Raw genomic sequence first — 17,603 nt, forward strand, 5'->3', positions numbered from 1 at the left:
CCATCATGAGTGCGAGGTACCGCTAGGAAAAGACAACAAAGGCCCCATTCGTTCACACTCAGCTTCTAGATGTCATGTAATAATGCACCGAAACCACAGCTCCCTTTCCACATCCAGGCCCCACACAACTTTCCATGGTTTACCCCAGACGCTTCACAAGCCCTAGTTCAATCCATTGACGGCACGTCGACCCCGGTATACCACATCGTTCCAATTCACTCTATCCCTTGCACGCCTTTCACGCTCCTGCATGTTCAGGCCCCGATCACTCAAAATCTTTTTCGCTCCATCTTTCCACCTACAGTTTGCTCTCCCACTTATCCTTCTTCCCTCCACCTCTGACACATATATCGTCTTGGTCAATCTTTCCTCACTCATTCTCTCCATGTGACCAAACCATTTCAACACACCCTCTTCTGCTCTCTCAACGAGTCTTTTTATTTCCACACATCTCTCTTACCCTTACATTACTTACTCGATCAAACAACCTCACACCACATATTGTCCTCAAACATCTCATTTCCAGCACATCCACCCTCCTGCGCACAACTCTATCCATAGCCCACGTCTCGCAAGCATACAACATTGTTGGAACCACTATTCCTTCAAACATACCCATTTTTGCTTTCCGAGATAATGTTCTCGACTTCCACACATTCTTTAAGGCTCCCAGAATTTTCTCCCCCTCCCCCACCCTATGATTGAATTCCGCTTCCATGGTTCCATCCGCTGCCAGATCCACTCCCAGATATCTAAAACACTTTACTTCCTCCAGTTTTTCTCCATTCAAACTTACCTCCCAATTGACTTGACCCTCAACCCTACTGTACCTAATAACCTTGCTCTTATTCACATTTACTCTTAACTTTCTTCTTTCATACACTTTACCAAATTCAGTCACCAGCTTCTGCAGTTTCTCACATGAATCAGCCACCAGTGCTGTATCATCAGCGAACAACAACTGACTCACTTCCCAAGCTCTCTCTTCCACAACAGACTGCATACTTCCCCTATTTCCAAAACTCTTGCATTCACCTCCCTAACACCCCATCCATAAACAAATTACCAACCATGGAGACATCACACACTCCTGACGCAAACTTACATACAATGAGAACCAATCACTTTCCTCTCTTCCTACACGTACACATGCCTTACATCCACGATAAAAACTTTTCACTGCTTCTAACAACTTGCCTCCCACACCATATATTCTTAATACCTTCCACAGAGCATCTCTATCAACTCTATCATATGCCTTCTCCAGATCCTTAAATGCTACATAGAAATGCATTTGTTTTTCTAAGTATTTCTCACATACATTCTTCAAAGCAAACACCTGATCCACACATCCTCTACCACTTCTGAAACCACACTGCTCTTCCCCAATCTGATGCTCTGTACACGCCTTCACCCTTTCAATTAATACTCTCCCATATAATTTCCCAGGAATACTCAACAAACTTATACCTCTGTAATTTGAGCACTCACTCTTATCCCCTTTGCCTTTGTACAATGGCACTATGCACGCATTCCGCCAATCCTCAGGTACCTCACCATGAATCATACATACATTAAATAATCTTACCAACCAGTGAACTATACAGTCATCCCATTTCTTAATAAATTCCACTACAATACTCTCCAAACCTGCTGCTTTGGCGGCTTTCATCTTCCGTAAAGCTTTTACTACCTCTTCTCTATTTACCAAATCATTTTCCCTAACCTTCTCACTTTGCACACCACCTCGACCAAAACACCCTATATCTACCACTTTATCATTAAGCACATTCAACAGACCTTCAAAATACTCACTTCATCTCCTTCTCACATCACCACTACTTGTTATCACCTCCCCATTTGCCCCCTTCACTGAAGTTCCAATTTGCTCCCTTGTCTTACGCACTTTATTTACCTCCTTCCAAAACATCTTTTTATTCTCCCTGAAATCAAATGATACTCTCTCTCCTCAACTCTCATTTGCCCTCTTTTTCACCTCTTGCATCTTTCTCTTGACCTCCTGCCTCTTTCTTTTATACCTCTCCCACTCATTTCCATTTTTTCCCTGCAAAAATCGTTCAAATGCCTCTGTCTTATCTTTCACTAATAATCTTACTTCCTCATCCCACCACTCACTACCTTTTCTAATCAACCCACCCATGCTTGCGCAACAGATGCCACAAGCATCTTTTGCGCAAGCCATCACTGCTTCCCTAAATACATCCCATTCCTCCCCCACTCCCTTTACCTTCTTTGTTCTCACCTTTTTCCATTTTGTAGTCAGTCTCTCCTGGTACTTCCTCACACAAGTCTCCTTCCCAAGCTCACGTACTCTCACCACTCTCTTCACCCCAACATTCTTTCTTCTTTTCTGAAAACCCACACAAATCTTGACCTTCGCCTCCACAAGATAATGATCAGATATCCCTCCATTTGCACCTCTCAGCACATTAACATCCAAAATTTTCTCTTTCGTGCTTCTATCAATTCACACATAATCCAGTAACGCTCTCTGGCCATCTCTCCTACTGACATACGTATACTTATGTATATCTCGCTTTTTAAACCAGGTATTCCTAATCACCAGTCCTTTTTCAGCACATAAATCTACAAGCTCTTCACCATTTCCATTTACAACACTGAACACCCCATGTATACCAATTATTCCCTCAACTGCCACATTACTCACCTTTGCATTCAAATCACCCATCACTATAACCCGGTCTCGTGCATCAAAACCACTAACACACTCATTCAGCAGCTCTCAAAAAACTTGCCTCTCATGATCTTTCTTCTCATGCACAGGTGCATATGCACCAATAATCACCCATCTCTCTACATCAACTTTCAGTTTTATCCATATCAATCTAGAATTTACTTTCTTACACTCTATCATATACTCCCAGAACTCCTGATTCAGGAGTAGTGCTAATCCTTCCCTTGCTCTTGTCCTCTCACTAACCGCTGACTTTACACCCAAGACATTCCCAAACCACTCTTCCCCTTTACTTCTGGGGATAGGGGAGAAAGAATACTTCCCACGCATTCCTCACGTGTCGTAGAAGGCGACTAAAGGGGACGGGAGCGGGGGGGCCAGAAACCCTCCCCACCTTGTATTCTAACTTTCTAAAAAGGGAAGCAGAAGAAGGAGTCACGCGAGGAGTGCTCACCCTTCTCGAATTCTCAGATTGGGGTGTCTAAATGTGTGTGGATGTAACGAAGATGAGAAAAAAGGAGAGGTAGGTAAGATGTTTTAGGAAAGGAGCCTGGATTTTTTTTTTTTTTTTTTTTTCCAAAAGAAGGAACAGAGAGCTAGGCCACGTGAGGGTATTCCCTCAAAGGCCCAGTCCTCTGTTCTTAACGCTACCTCGCTAATGCGGGAAATGGCGAATAGTTTGAAAGAAAGAAAGAAAGATATATATATACATTTATATATATATATATATGTTGGGGATGAGAGAGCTTGGGAAGTGAGTCAGTTGTTGTTCGCTGATGATACAGCGCTGGTGGCTGATTCATGTGAGAAACTGCAGAAGCTGGTGACTGAGTTTGGTAAATTGTGTGAAAGAAGAAAGTTAAAAGTAAATGTGAATAAGAGCAAGGTTATTAGATACAGTAGGGTTGGGGGTCAAGTCAATTGGGGAGGTAAGTTTGAATAGAGAAAAACTTGAGGAACTAAAGTGTTTTAGATATCTGGGAGTGGATCTGGCAGCGGATGGAACCATGGAAGCGGAAGTGGATCATAGGGTGCGGGAGGGGGCGAAAATTCTGGGAGCCTTGAAGAATGTGTGGAAGTCGAGAACATTATCTCGGAAAGCAAAAATGGGTATGTTTGAAGGAATAGTGGTTCCAACAATGTTGTATGGTTGCGAGGCGTGGGCTATGGATAGAGTTGTGCGCAGGAGGGTGGATGTGCTGGAAATGAGATGTTTGAGGACAATGTGTGGTGTGAGGTGGTTTGATCGAGTAAGTAACGTAAGGGTAAGAGAGATGTGTGGAAATAAAAAGAGCATGGTTGAGAGAGCAGAAGAGGGTGTTTTGAAATGGTTTGGGCACATAGAGAGAATGAGTGAGGAAAGATTGACCAAGAGGATATATGTGTCGGAGGTGGAGGGAACGAGGAGAAGAGGGAGACCAAATTGGAGGTGGAAAGATGGAGTGAAAAAGATTTTGTGTGATCGGGGCCTGAACATGCAGGAGGGTGAAAGGAGGGCAAGGAATAGAGTGAATTGGATCGATGTGGTATACCGGGGTTGACGTGCTGTCAGTGGATTGAATCAGGGCATGTGAAGCGTCTGGGGTAAACCATGGAAAGCTGTGTAGGTATGTATATTTGCGTGTGTGGACGTATGTATATACATGTGTATGGGGGTGGGTTGGGCCATTTCTTTCGTCTGTTTCCTTGCGCTACCTCGCAAACGCGGGAGACAGCGAAAAAGCAAAAAAGAAAGAAAGGAAAAGAAAAAAAGAAAGTATATATATATATATATATATATATATATATATCCCTGGGGATAGGGGATTAAGAATACTTCCCACGTATTCCCTGCGTGTCGTAGAAGGCGACTAAAAGGGGAGGGAGCGGGGGGCTGGAAATCCTCCCCTCTCGTTTTTTTTTTTTTCCAAAAGAAGGAACAGAGAATTGGGCCAGGTGAGGGTATTCCCTCAAAGGCCCAGTCCTCTGTTCTTAATGCTACCTCGCTAACGCGGGAAATGGCGAATAGTTTAAAAGAAAAAAAAATATATATATATATATATATATATATATATATATATATATATATATATATATATATATATATATATATATATATATATATATATATATATATATATGTATATATATATATATATATATATATGTATATATATATATATATATATATATATATATATTTTTTTTTTTTTTTTTTTTTTTTTTTTTTTTTTATACTTTGTCGCTGTCTCCCGCGTTTGCGAGGTAGCGCGAGGAAACAGACGAAAGAAATGGCCCAACCCCCATACACACGTACATACACACGTCCACACACGCAAATATACATACCTACACAGCTTTCCATGGTTTACCCCAGACGCTTCACATGCCTTGATTCAATCCACTGACAGCACGTCAACCCCTGTATACCACATCGCTCCAATTCACTCTATTCCTTGCCCTCCTTTCACCCTCCTGCATGTTCAGGCCCCGATCACACAAAATCTTTTTCACTCCATCTTTCCACCTCCAATTTGGTCTCCCTCTTCTCCTCGTTCCCTCCACCTCCGACACATATATCCTCTTGGTCAATCTTTCCTCACTCATTCTCTCCATGTGCCCAAACCATTTCAAAACACCCTCTTCTGCTCTCTCAACCACGCTCTTTTTATTTCCACACATCTCTCTTACCCTTACGTTACTTACTCGATCAAACCACCTCACACCACACATTGTCCTCAAACATCTCATTTCCAGCACATCCATCCTCCTGCGCACAACTCTATCCATAGCCCACGCCTCGCAACCATACAACATTGTTGGAACCACTATTCCTTCAAACATACCCATTTTTGCTTTCCGAGATAATGTTCTCGACTTCCACACATTTTTCAAGGCTCCCAAAATTTTCGCCCCCTCCCCCACCCTATGATCCACTTCCGCTTCCATGGTTCCATCCGCTGACAGATCCACTCCCAGATATCTAAAACACTTCACTTCCTCCAGTTTTTCTCCATTCAAACTCACCTCCCAATTGACTTGACCCTCAACCCTACTGTACCTAATAACCTTGCTCTTATTCACATTTACTCTTAACTTTCTTCTTCCACACACTTTACCAAACTCAGTCACCAGCTTCTGCAGTTTCTCACATGAATCAGCCACCAGCGCTGTATCATCAGCGAACAACAACTGACTCACTTCCCAAGCTCTCTCATCCCCAACAGACTTCATACTTGCCCCTCTTTCCAGGACTCTTGCATTTACCTCCCTAACAACCCCATCCATAAACAAATTAAACAACCATGGAGACATCACACACCCCTGCCGCAAACCTACATTCACTGAGAACCAATCACTTTCCTCTCTTCCTACACGTACACATGCCTTACATCCTCGATAAAGATTTTCACTGCTTCTAACTACTTGCCACCCACACTATATATTCTTAATACCTTCCACAGAGCATCTCTATCAACTCTATCATATGCCTTCTCCAGATCCATAAATGCTACATAGAAATGCATTTGTTATTCTAAGTATTTCTCACATACATTCTTCAAAGCAAACACCTGATCCACACATCCTCTACCACTTCTGAAACCGCACTGCTCTTCCCCAATCTGATGATTTGGTAAACAGAGAAGAGGTAGTAAAAGCTTTGCGGAAGATGAAAGCCGGCAAGGCAGCAGGTTTGGATGGTATTGCAGTGGAATTTATTAAAAAAGGGGGTGACTGTATTGTTGACTGGTTGGTAAGGTTATTTAATGTATGTATGACTCATGGTGAGGTGCCTGAGGATTAGCGGAATGCGTGCATAGTGCCATTGTACAAAGGCAAAGGCTATAAGAGTGAGTGTTCAAATTACAGAGGTATAAGTTTGTTGAGTATTCCTGGGAAATTATATGGGAGGGTATTGATTGAGAGGGTGAAGGTATGTACAGAGCATCAGATTTGGGAAGAGCAGTGTTTTTTCAGAAGTGGTAGAGGATGTGTGGATCAGGTGTTTGCTTTGAAGAATGTATGTGAGAAATACTTAGAATAACAAATGCATTTCTATGTAGCATTTATGGATCTGGAGAAGGCATATGATAGAGTTGATAGAGATGCTCTGTGGAAGGTATTAAGAATATATAGTGTGGGTGGCAAGTAGTTAGAAGCAGTGAAAATCTTTATCGAGGATGTAAGGCATGTGTACGTGTAGGAAGAGAGGAAAGTGATTGGTTCTCAGTGAATGTAGGTTTGCGGCAGGGGTGTGTGATGTCTCCATGTTTGTTTAATTTGTTTATGGATGGGGTGTTAGGGAGGTGAATGCAAAAGTTTTGGAAAGAGTGGCAAGAATGAAGTCTGTTGTGGATGAGAGAGCTTGGGAAGTGAGTCAGTTGTTGTTCTGTGATGATACAGCGCTGGTGGCTGATTCATGTGTGAAACTGCAGAAGCTGGTGACTGAGTTTGGTAAAGTGTGTGAAAGAAGAAAGTTAAGAGAAAATGTGAATAAGAGCAAGGTTATTAGGTACAGTAGGGTTGAGGGTCAAGTCAATTGGGAGGTAAGTTTGAATGGAGAAAAACTGGAGGAAGTAAAGTGTTTTAGATATCTGGGAGTGGATCTGGCAGCGGATGGAACCATGGAAGCGGAAGTGAATCTTAGGGTGGGGGAGGGGGCGAAAATTCTGGGAGCCTTGAAGAATGTGTGGAAGTCGAGAACATTATCTCGGAAAGCAAAAATGGGTATGTTTGAAGGAATAGTGGTTCCAACAATGTTGTATGCTTGCGAGGCGTGGGCTATGGATAGGATTGTGCGCAGGAGGGTGGATGTGCTGGAGATGAGATGTTTGAGGACAATGTGTGGTGTGAGGTGGTTTGAACGAGTAAGTAATGTAAGGGTAAGAGAGTTGTGCGGAAATAAAAAGAGCGTGGTTGAGAGAGCAGAAGAGGGTGTTTTGAAAAGGTTTGGCCACATGGAGAGAATGAGTGAGGAAAGAGTGACCAAGAGGTTATATGTGTCGGAGGTGGAGGGAACGAGGAGAAGCGGGAGACCAAATTGAAGGTGGAAAGATGAAGTGAAAAAGATTTTGAGTGATCGGGGCCTGAACATGCCGGAGGGTGAAAGGCGGGCAAGGAATTTAGTGAATTGGATCGATGTGGTATACCGGGGTTGACGTGCTGTCAGTGGATTGAATCAAGGCATGTGAAGCGTCTGGGGTAAACCATGGAAAGCTGTGTGGGGCCTGGATGTGGAAAGGGAGCTGTGGTTTCGGGCATTAATGCATGACAGCTAGAGACTGAGTGTGAACGAATGAGGCCTTTGTTGTCTTTTGCTTGCGCTACCCCGCACACATGAGGGGGGAGGGGGATGGTATTCCATGTGTGGCGAGGTGGCGATGGGAATGAATAAAGGTAGACAGTGTGAATTGTGTGCATGAGTATATATGTATGTGTCTGTGTGTGTATATATATGTGTACATTGAGATGTATAGGTATGTATATTTGCGTGTGTGGACATGCGTGTATATACATGTGTATTGGGGTGGATTTGGCCATTTCTTTCGTCTGTTTCCTTGCGCTACCTCGCAAACGCAGGAGACAGCGACAAAGCAAAATAAATAAAATAGTAAATGATATATATATATATATATATATATATATATATATATATATATATATATATATATATATATATATATATATATATATATATATATATTTTGCTTTGTCGCTGTCTCCCGCGTTTGCGAGGTAGCGCAAGGAAACAGACGAAAGAAATGACCCAACCCACCCCCATACACATGTATATACATACGTCCACACACGCAAATATACATACCTACACAGCTTTCCATGGTTTATCCCAGACGCTTCACATGCCCTGATTCAATCCACTGACAGCACGTCAACACCGGTATACCACATCGCTCCAATTCACTCTATTCCTTGCCCTCCTTTCACCCTCCTGCATGTTCAGGCTCCGATCACACAAAATCTTTTTCACTCCATCTTTCCACCTCCAATTTGGTCTCCCTCTTCTCCTCGTTCCCTCCACCTCCGACAATATATCCTCTTGGTCAATCTTTCCTCACTCATTCTCTCCATGTGCCCATACCATTTCAAAACACCCTCTTCTGCTCTCTCAACCACGCTCTTTTTATTTCCACACATCTCTCTTACCCTTACGTTACTTACTCGATCAAACCACCTCACACCACACATTGTCCTCAAACACCTCATTTCCAGCACATCCATCCTCCTGCGCAAATTGTTAGAAGCAGTGAAAAGTTTTTTATCGAGGATGTAAGGCATGTGTACGTGTAGGAAGAGAGGAAAGTGATTGGGTCTCAGTGAATGTAGGTTTGCGGCAGGGGTATGTGATGTCTCCATGGTTGTTTAATTTGTTTATGGATGGGGTTGTTAGGGAGGTGAATGCAAGAGTTTTGGAAAGAGGGGCAAGTATGAAGTCTGTTGGGGATGAGAGAGCTTGGGAAGTGAGTCAGTTGTTGTTCGCTGATGATACAGCGCTGGTGGCTGATTCATGTGAGAAACTGCAGAAGCTGGTGACTGAGTTTGGTAAAGTGTGTGAAAGAAGAAAGTTAAGAGTAAATGTGAATAAGAGCAAGGTTATTAGGTACAGTAGGGTTGAGGGTCAAGTCAATTGGGAGGTGAGTTTGAATGGAGAAAAATTGGAGGAAGTGAAGTGTTTTAGATATCTGGGAGTGTATCTGGCAGCGGATGGAACCATGGAAGCGGTAGTGGATCATATGGTGGGGGAGGGGGCCAAAATTCTGGGAGCCTTGAAGAATGTGTGGAAGTCGAGAACATTATCTCGGAAAGCAAAAATGGGTATGTTTGAAGGAATAGTGGTTCCAACAATGTTGTATGGTTGCGAGGCGTGGGCTATGGATAGAGTGGTGCGCAGGAGGATGGATGTGCTGGAAATGAGATGTTTGAGGACAATGTGTGGTGTGAGGTGGTTTGATCGAGTAAGTAACGTAAGGGTAAGAGAGATGTGTGGAAATAAAAAGAGCGTGGTTGAGAGAGCAGAAGAGGGTGTTTTGAAATGGTTTGGGCACATGGAGAGAATGAGTGAGGAAAGATTGACCAAGAGGATATATGTGTCGGAGGTGGAGGGAACGAGGAGAAGAGGGAGACCAAATTGGAGGTGGAAAGATGGAGTGAAAAAGATTTTGTGTGATCGGGGCCTGAACATGCAGGAGGGTGAAAGGAGGGCAAGGACTAGAGTGAATTGGAGCGACGTGGTATACCGGGGTTGACGTGCTGTCAGTGGATTGAATCAGGGCATGTGAGGCGTCTGGGGTAAACCATGGAAAGCTGTGTAGGTATGTATATTTGCGTGTGTGGACGTATGTATATACATGTGTATGGGGGTGGGTTGGGCCATTTCTTTCGTCTGTTTCCTTGCGCTACCTCGCAAACGTGGGAGACAGCGGAAAAAAAAAAAAAAAAAATATATATATATATATATATATATATATATATATATATATATATATATATATATATATATATTTGCATGTATTTGCACCAAAGCTGGAGCTCCCTCTTTACAGCCACCTCCAACAGACCTCTCCGTGCTTTTCTCGGTCGCTTCATATGCCCATACGTTGCTACCTGTAAACAACATCACTCCAATTATAGTACCTATATTTTCCCTGTGTATTACTCTCGTTCGTATCTTTTTAAAGCAAACCTTAAGCAAAGTCAAGTCGTCACTGTGTACTTCAGTCATGAACGCTTGCATTAAAAATGGTTTCTTCTTTAAATCTTTTCTGTACATAGTGTAGGTGTAATACCATGATTAATTGAAATAACGTAATGTATCTAATTACATGCCTATGCATATGGTCTACGACTCATAACGAAATCATTTTGTTTCAATGTTTATAAAACTTTTACCATGGAAATCGAGCTCATTTCAAACTAGTTTCTTGTAAAACCATCAAAAGTTGCTGAGAAGTGTATCCATCTACATAATCTCCAGGTTAACTCAGCCTGTCAGCTTAATGATCAGAAGATTAAAACTTTCTTCAGAGTTTAGTGATGGATACATTAAAGTCTCAACATTTCATACGGGGCGACAGGGCTTGCTGAACCTCTTGCCAATCATTGCCTCAGGGAACCCAAGGGGTAAATAGTCTTCTGATTCTCCGATATTTTGTTTAGCAGATTCAGATATTGCTATAAATCACAGGGGAATGGGGCGGGGGGAGGTGTTCAGGTGATAACAAAATATTCATTGTCATTTCTTTCATCATCTGGTAATTTGAACGTCTGGGATACAGAGCTTTACTTCATTTCTCTTCGAACAAACAATCTAACTCCAGATATTCTAAATCCAGTCTATTGATGTCAAATTTTTCCATGAACTGTGGATGTCCTCTGCGTTCCGCATTGTCTAACATTCTAAGGAAATTCCAAGGAAATAAAGACAGGTCTGTTGGTTCAACGGCAAATCTCTAGATACTTTGTTTTTCTGGTCCTTTCAGACAAGCTATTACCTAGTGAGAATATATCAACATTAGCTAGTAAATTAATAGATTAAGGAACACTTTCTTAGCACGAGCGGTTTATGTAATGTCTGTCACTGATCACGGGGGAGCTGTCGCAACCTTCCAGCGTGATTGCACATGCTCTTAATGTAGATATAACAATGAAGAAACAGACCAAAGGAAGACTGCTAGATTTCTGATATGACTTAAATTTCGACCGATGCCATGAATTGCATGTTGGCCATAGCAGAAGTAATTTCCGAAAAGAGTGTTGTTCATGGCAAAATGTCACCGAGACGGCTCCTCCCCTAAAGAAAAATGTAGATGAAGTCGTCCAATTGCGTCACTTGTAGGGAAAGGAATTCTTCTAAATGCCATATCTGCTTGAAAAGAGAACTACTTTAAAGTGGTGCTCCTTCTGAGAGAAGATGATTATATTCAGATGCTCCTTCCTCTTATAATAAAGATCTAAATACCACGGTAAGGGCATTCGATCTGGAGTCAGCCCAAACTCAAGGCGAATCCAGAAGCCTGAATAGAAATCTGAGAACGGTTCTGAAGAGAAAGGATGTTCGTACCATTTATTTTTCTTTTTTTTTTTGCTTTGTCGCTGTCTCCCGCGTTTGCGAGGTAGCGCAAGACGAAAGAAATGGCCCAACCCACCCCCATACACAATGTATACACACACACGTCCACACACGCAAATATACATACCTACACAGCTTTAAATGGTTCACCCCAGACGCTTCACATGCCCTAATTCAATCCACTGACAGCACGTCAACCCCGGTATACCACATCGATCCAATTCACTCTATTCCTTGCACTCCTTTCACCCTCCTGCATGTTCAGGCCCCGATCACACAAAATCTTTTTCACTGCATCTTTCCACCTCCACTTTGGTCTCCCACTTCTCCTCGTTCCCTCCATCTCCGACACATATATCCTCTCGTTCAATCTTTCCTCACTCATTCTCTCCATGTGCCCAAACCATTTCAAAACACCCTCTTCTTCTCTCTCAACCACGCTCTTTTTATTTCCACACATCTCTCTTACCCTTACGTTACTTACTCGATCAAACCACCTCACACCACATATTGTCCTCAAACATCTCATTTCCAACACATCCATCCTCCTGCGCACAATCTATCCATAGCCCACGCCTCGCAACCATACAACATTGTTGGAACCACTATTCCTTCAAGCATACCCATTTTTGCTTTCCGAGATAATGTTCTCGACTTCCACACATTCTTCAAGGCTCCCAGGATTTTCGCCCCCTCCCCCACCCTATGATCTACTTCCGCTTCCATGGTTCCATCCGCTGCCAGATCCACTCCCAGATATCTAAAACACTTTACTTCCTCCAGTTTTTCTCCATTCAAACTTACCTCCCAATTGACTTGACACTCAACCCTACTGTACCTAATTACCTTGCTCTTATTCACATTTACTCTTAACTTTCTTCTTTCACACACTTTACCAAACTCAGTCACCAGCTTCTGCAGTTTCTCACATGAATCAGCCACCAGCGCTGTATCATCAGCGAACAACAACTGACTCACTTCCCAAGCTCTCTCATCCCCAACAGACTTCATACTTGTCCCTCTTTCCATATATATATATATATATATATATATATATATATATATATATATATATATATATATATATATATATATATATATATATATATATATATATATATATATATATATATATATATATATATATATATATATCACACCCCTGCCGCAAACCTACATTCACTGAGAACCAATCACTTTCCTCTCTTACTACACGTACACATGCCATAGATCCTAGATAAAAACTTTTCACTGCTTCTAACAACTTGCCTCCCACACCATATGTACTTAGTACCTTCCACAGAGCATCTCTATCAACTCTATCATGTGCCTTCTCCAGATCCATAAATGATACATACAAATCCATTTGCTTTACTAAGTATTTCTCATATACATTCTTCAAAGCAAACACCTGATCCACACATCCTCTACCACTTCTGAAACCACACTGCTCTTCCCCTATCTGATGCTCTATACATGCCTTCACCCTCTCAATCAATACCCTACCATATAATTTACCATGAATACTCAACAAACTTATAACTCTGTAATTTGAGCACTCACTCTTATCCCCTTTGCCTTTGTACAATGGCACTATGCAATCATTCCGCCAATCCTCAGGCACCACACCACGAATGTAGCCTTTGTTGTCTACCTAGCGCTACCTCGCGCGCGTGCGGAGACAGGATGTTGTCATTTTATGTGTGGCGGGGTGACGACGGAAATGAATAAAGGCAGCAAGTATGAATTATGTACATGGGTATATATGTATATGTCTGTGCATGTATGTATGTATATGTATACGTTGAAATATGTAGGTATGTATATGTGCGTATGTGGACGCGTATGTAAATACATTTGTATGTGAGTGGGTACGGCCATTCCTTCGTCTGTTTCCTTGCGTTACCTCGCTAACGTGGGACACAGCAACAAAGTATAATAAAAAAAATCTAGAGGATGTGTGGATCAGGTGTTTGCTTTGAAGAATGTATGTGAGAAATACTTAGAAAAGCAAATGGATTTGTATGTAGCATCTATGGATCTGGAGAAGGCATATGATAGAGTTGATAAAGATGCTCTGTGGAAGGTATTAAGAATATATGGTGTGGGAGGCAAGTTGTCAGAAGCAGTGAAAAGTTTTTATCGAGGATGTAAGGCATGTGTACGTGTAGGAAGAGAGGAAAGTGATTGGGTCTCAGTGAATGTAGGTTTGCGGCAGGGGTGTGTGATGTCTCCATGGTTATTTAATTTGTTTATGGATGGGGTTGTTAGGGAGGTGAATGCAAGAGTTTTGGAAAGAGGGGCAAGTATGAAGTCTGTTGGGGATGAGAGAGCTTGGGAAGTGAGTCAGTTGTTGTTCGCTGATGATACAGCGCTGGTGGCTGATTCATATGAGAAACTGCAGAAGCTGGTGACTGAGTTTGGTAAAGTGTGTGAAAGAAGAAAGTTAAGAGTAAATGTGAATAAGAGCAAGGTTATTAGGTACAGCAGGGTTGAGGGTCAAGTCAATTGGGAGGTGAGTTTGAATGGAGAAAAACTGGAGGAAGTGAAGTGTTTTAGATATCTGGGAGTGGATCTAGCAGCGGATGGAACCATGGAAGCGGAAGTGGATCATAGGGTGGGGGAGGGGGCGAAAATTCTGGGAGCCTTGAAGAATGTGTGGAAGTCGAGAAAATTATCTCGGAAAGCAAAAATGGGTATGTTTGAAGGAATAGTGGTTCCAACAATGTTGTATGGTTGCGAGGCGTAGGCTATGGATAGAGTTGTGCGCAGGAGGAAAGGATGTGCTGGAAATGAGATGTTTGAGGACAATGTGTGGTGTGAGGTGGTTTGATCGAGTAAGTAACGTAAGGGTAAGAGAGATGTGTGGAAATAAAAAGAGCGTGGTTGAGAGAGCAGAAGAGGGTGTTTTGAAATGGTTTGGGCACATGGAGAGAATGAGTGAGGAAAGATTGACCAAGAGGATATATGTGTCGGAGGTGGAGGGAACGAGGAGAAGAAGGAGACCAAATTGGAGGTGGAAAGATGGAGTGAAAAAGATTTTGTGTGATCGGGGCCTGAACATGCAGGAGGGTGAAAAGAGGGCAAGGAATAGAGTGAATTGGAGCGATGTGGTATACCGGGGTTGACGTGCTGTCAGTGGATTGAATCAAGGCATGTGAAGCGTCTGGGGTAAACCATGGAAAGCTGTGTAGGTATGTATATTTGCGTGTGTAGACGTATGTATATACATGTGTATGGGGGTGGGTTGGGCCATTTCTTTCGTCTGTTTCCTTGCGCTACCTCTCAAACGCGGGAGACAGCGACAAAGCAAAAAAAAAAAAAAGAAAGTATATATATATATATATATATATATATATATATATATATATATATATATATATATATATATATATATATATATATATATATATATATATATATATATATATATATATATATATATATATATATATATATATATATATATATATATATATATATATATATCTATATATATATATATATATATATATATATATATATATATATATATATATATATATATATATATATATATATATATATACATACGTCCCCACACATATATATATATATATATAAGGGAGCGGGGGGCTGGAAATCCTCCCCTCTCGTTTTTTTTTAATTTTCCAAAAGATGGGACAGAGAAGGGGGCCAGGTGGGGATATTCCCTCAAAGGCCCAGTTCTCTGTTCTTAACGCTACCTCGCTAACGCGGGAAATGGCGAATAGTGTAAAAGAAAGAAAAAAAAAAAAAAAAAAAAAATATATATATATATATATATATATATATATATATATATATATATATATATATATATATATATATATATATATATATATCCCTGGTGATAGGGAAGAAAGAATACTTCAAACGCATTCCTCACGTGTCGTAGAAGGAGACTGTAAGGGACGGGAGCGGGGGGGCTAGAAATCCTCCCCTCCTTGTATTTCAACTTTCTAAAACGGGAAACAGAAGAAGGAGTCACGCGTGGAGTGTTCATCCTCCTCGAATGTTCAGATTGGGGCGTCTAAATGTGTGTGGATGTAACCAAGATGAGAAAAAAGAAGAGAGAGGTAGCATGTTTGAGAGAATGAACCTGGATGTTTTGGCTCTGAGTGAAACGAAGCTCAAGGGTATAGGGGAAACGTGGTGTGGGATGTCTTGGGAGTAAAGGCAGGGGTTTGTGGGAGGACAAGAGCAAGGGAAGGAGTTGCACTACTTCTGAACCAGGAGTGGTGAGGTATGTGATAGAGTGTAAGAAAGTAATCTCTATATTGATATGGGTAAAACTGAAAGTTTATGGAGAGAGGTGGGTGATTATTGGTGCATATGCACTTGGGCATGAGAAGAAAGATCATGAGAGGCAAGAGTTTTGGGAGCAGCTGAATGAGTGTGTTTGTGGTTTTGATGAACAAAACAGGGTTGTAGTGATGGGTGATTTCAATGCAAAGGTGAGTAACGTGGCAGTTGAGGGAATAATTGGCATACATGGGGTGTTCAGTGTTGTAAATGGAAATGGTGAAGAGCTTCTAGATTTATGTGCTGAAAAAGTACAGGTGATTGGGAATGCTTGGTTTGAAAAGAGAGATATACATAAGTATACGTATGTAAGTAGGAGAGATTGCCAGAGAGCGTTACTGGATTACGTGTTAATTGATAGGCGCGCGAAAGAGAGACTTTTGGATGTTGATGTGTTAAGAGGTGCAACTGGAGGGATGTCTCATCATTATCTTGTGGAGGCGAAGGTGAAGATTTGTAGAGGTTTTTAGAAAAGAAGAGAGAATGTTGGGTGAAGAGAGTGGTGAGAGTAAATGAGCTTGGTAAGGAGACTTGTGTGAGGAAGTAACAGGAGAGAATGAGTACAGAATGGGAAAAGGTGAGAACAAAGGAGATAAGGGCAGTGGGGGAGGAATGGAATGTATTTAGAGGAGCAGTAATGGTTTGCGCAAAAGATGCTTGTAGCATGAGAAGCGTGGGAGGTGGGGAGATTAGAAAGGGTAGTGAGTGGTGGGATGAAGAATAAGATTATTAGTAAAAGAGAATGCAAAATGCAAAAGATAATGCAAATGAGTGGGAGATGTATAAAAAAGAAGACATAGGAGGCCAAGAGAAAGGTGCAAGAGGTGAAAAACAGGGCAAATGAAAGTTGGGGTGAGAGAGTATCATTAAATTTTAGGGAGAATAAAAGATGTCTTGGAAGGAGGTAAATAAAGTGCGTAAGACAAAGGGAAAAATGGGAACTACAGTGAGTGGGGCTAATGGAGAGGTGATTACAAGCAGTGGTGATGTGAGAAGGAGATGGAGTGAGTATTTTGAAGGTTTGTTGAATGTGTTTGAAGATAGAGTGGCAGATATAGGGTGTTTTGATCGAGATGGTGTGCAAAGTGAGAGGGTTTGGGAAAGTGATTTGGTAAACAGAGAAAAGGTCGTGAAAGCTTTGCGGAAGATAAAAGCCGGCAAGGCATCGGGTTTGGATGGTATTGCAGTGGAATCTAATAAAAAAGGGCGTGACTGTATTGTTGACTCGCTGGTAAGGTTACTTAATGTATGTATGATTTATGGTGTGGTGCCTGAGGATTGGCGAAATGTTTGCATAGTGCCATTGTACAAAGGCAAAGGGGACAAAGGTGATTGCTAAAATTACAGAGGTATGAGTTTGTTGAGTATTCCTGGGAAATTATATGGGACGGTATTGAGTGAAAGGGTGAAGGCATGTACAGAGCATCAGATTGGGGAAGAGCAGTGTGGTTTCAGAAGTGGTACAGGATGTGTGGATTAGGTGTTTGCTTTGAAGAG

The sequence above is a fragment of the Panulirus ornatus genome, chromosome 27 (genome assembly GCF_036320965.1).
Source record: "Panulirus ornatus isolate Po-2019 chromosome 27, ASM3632096v1, whole genome shotgun sequence".
NCBI lineage: Eukaryota > Metazoa > Arthropoda > Malacostraca > Decapoda > Palinuridae > Panulirus > Panulirus ornatus.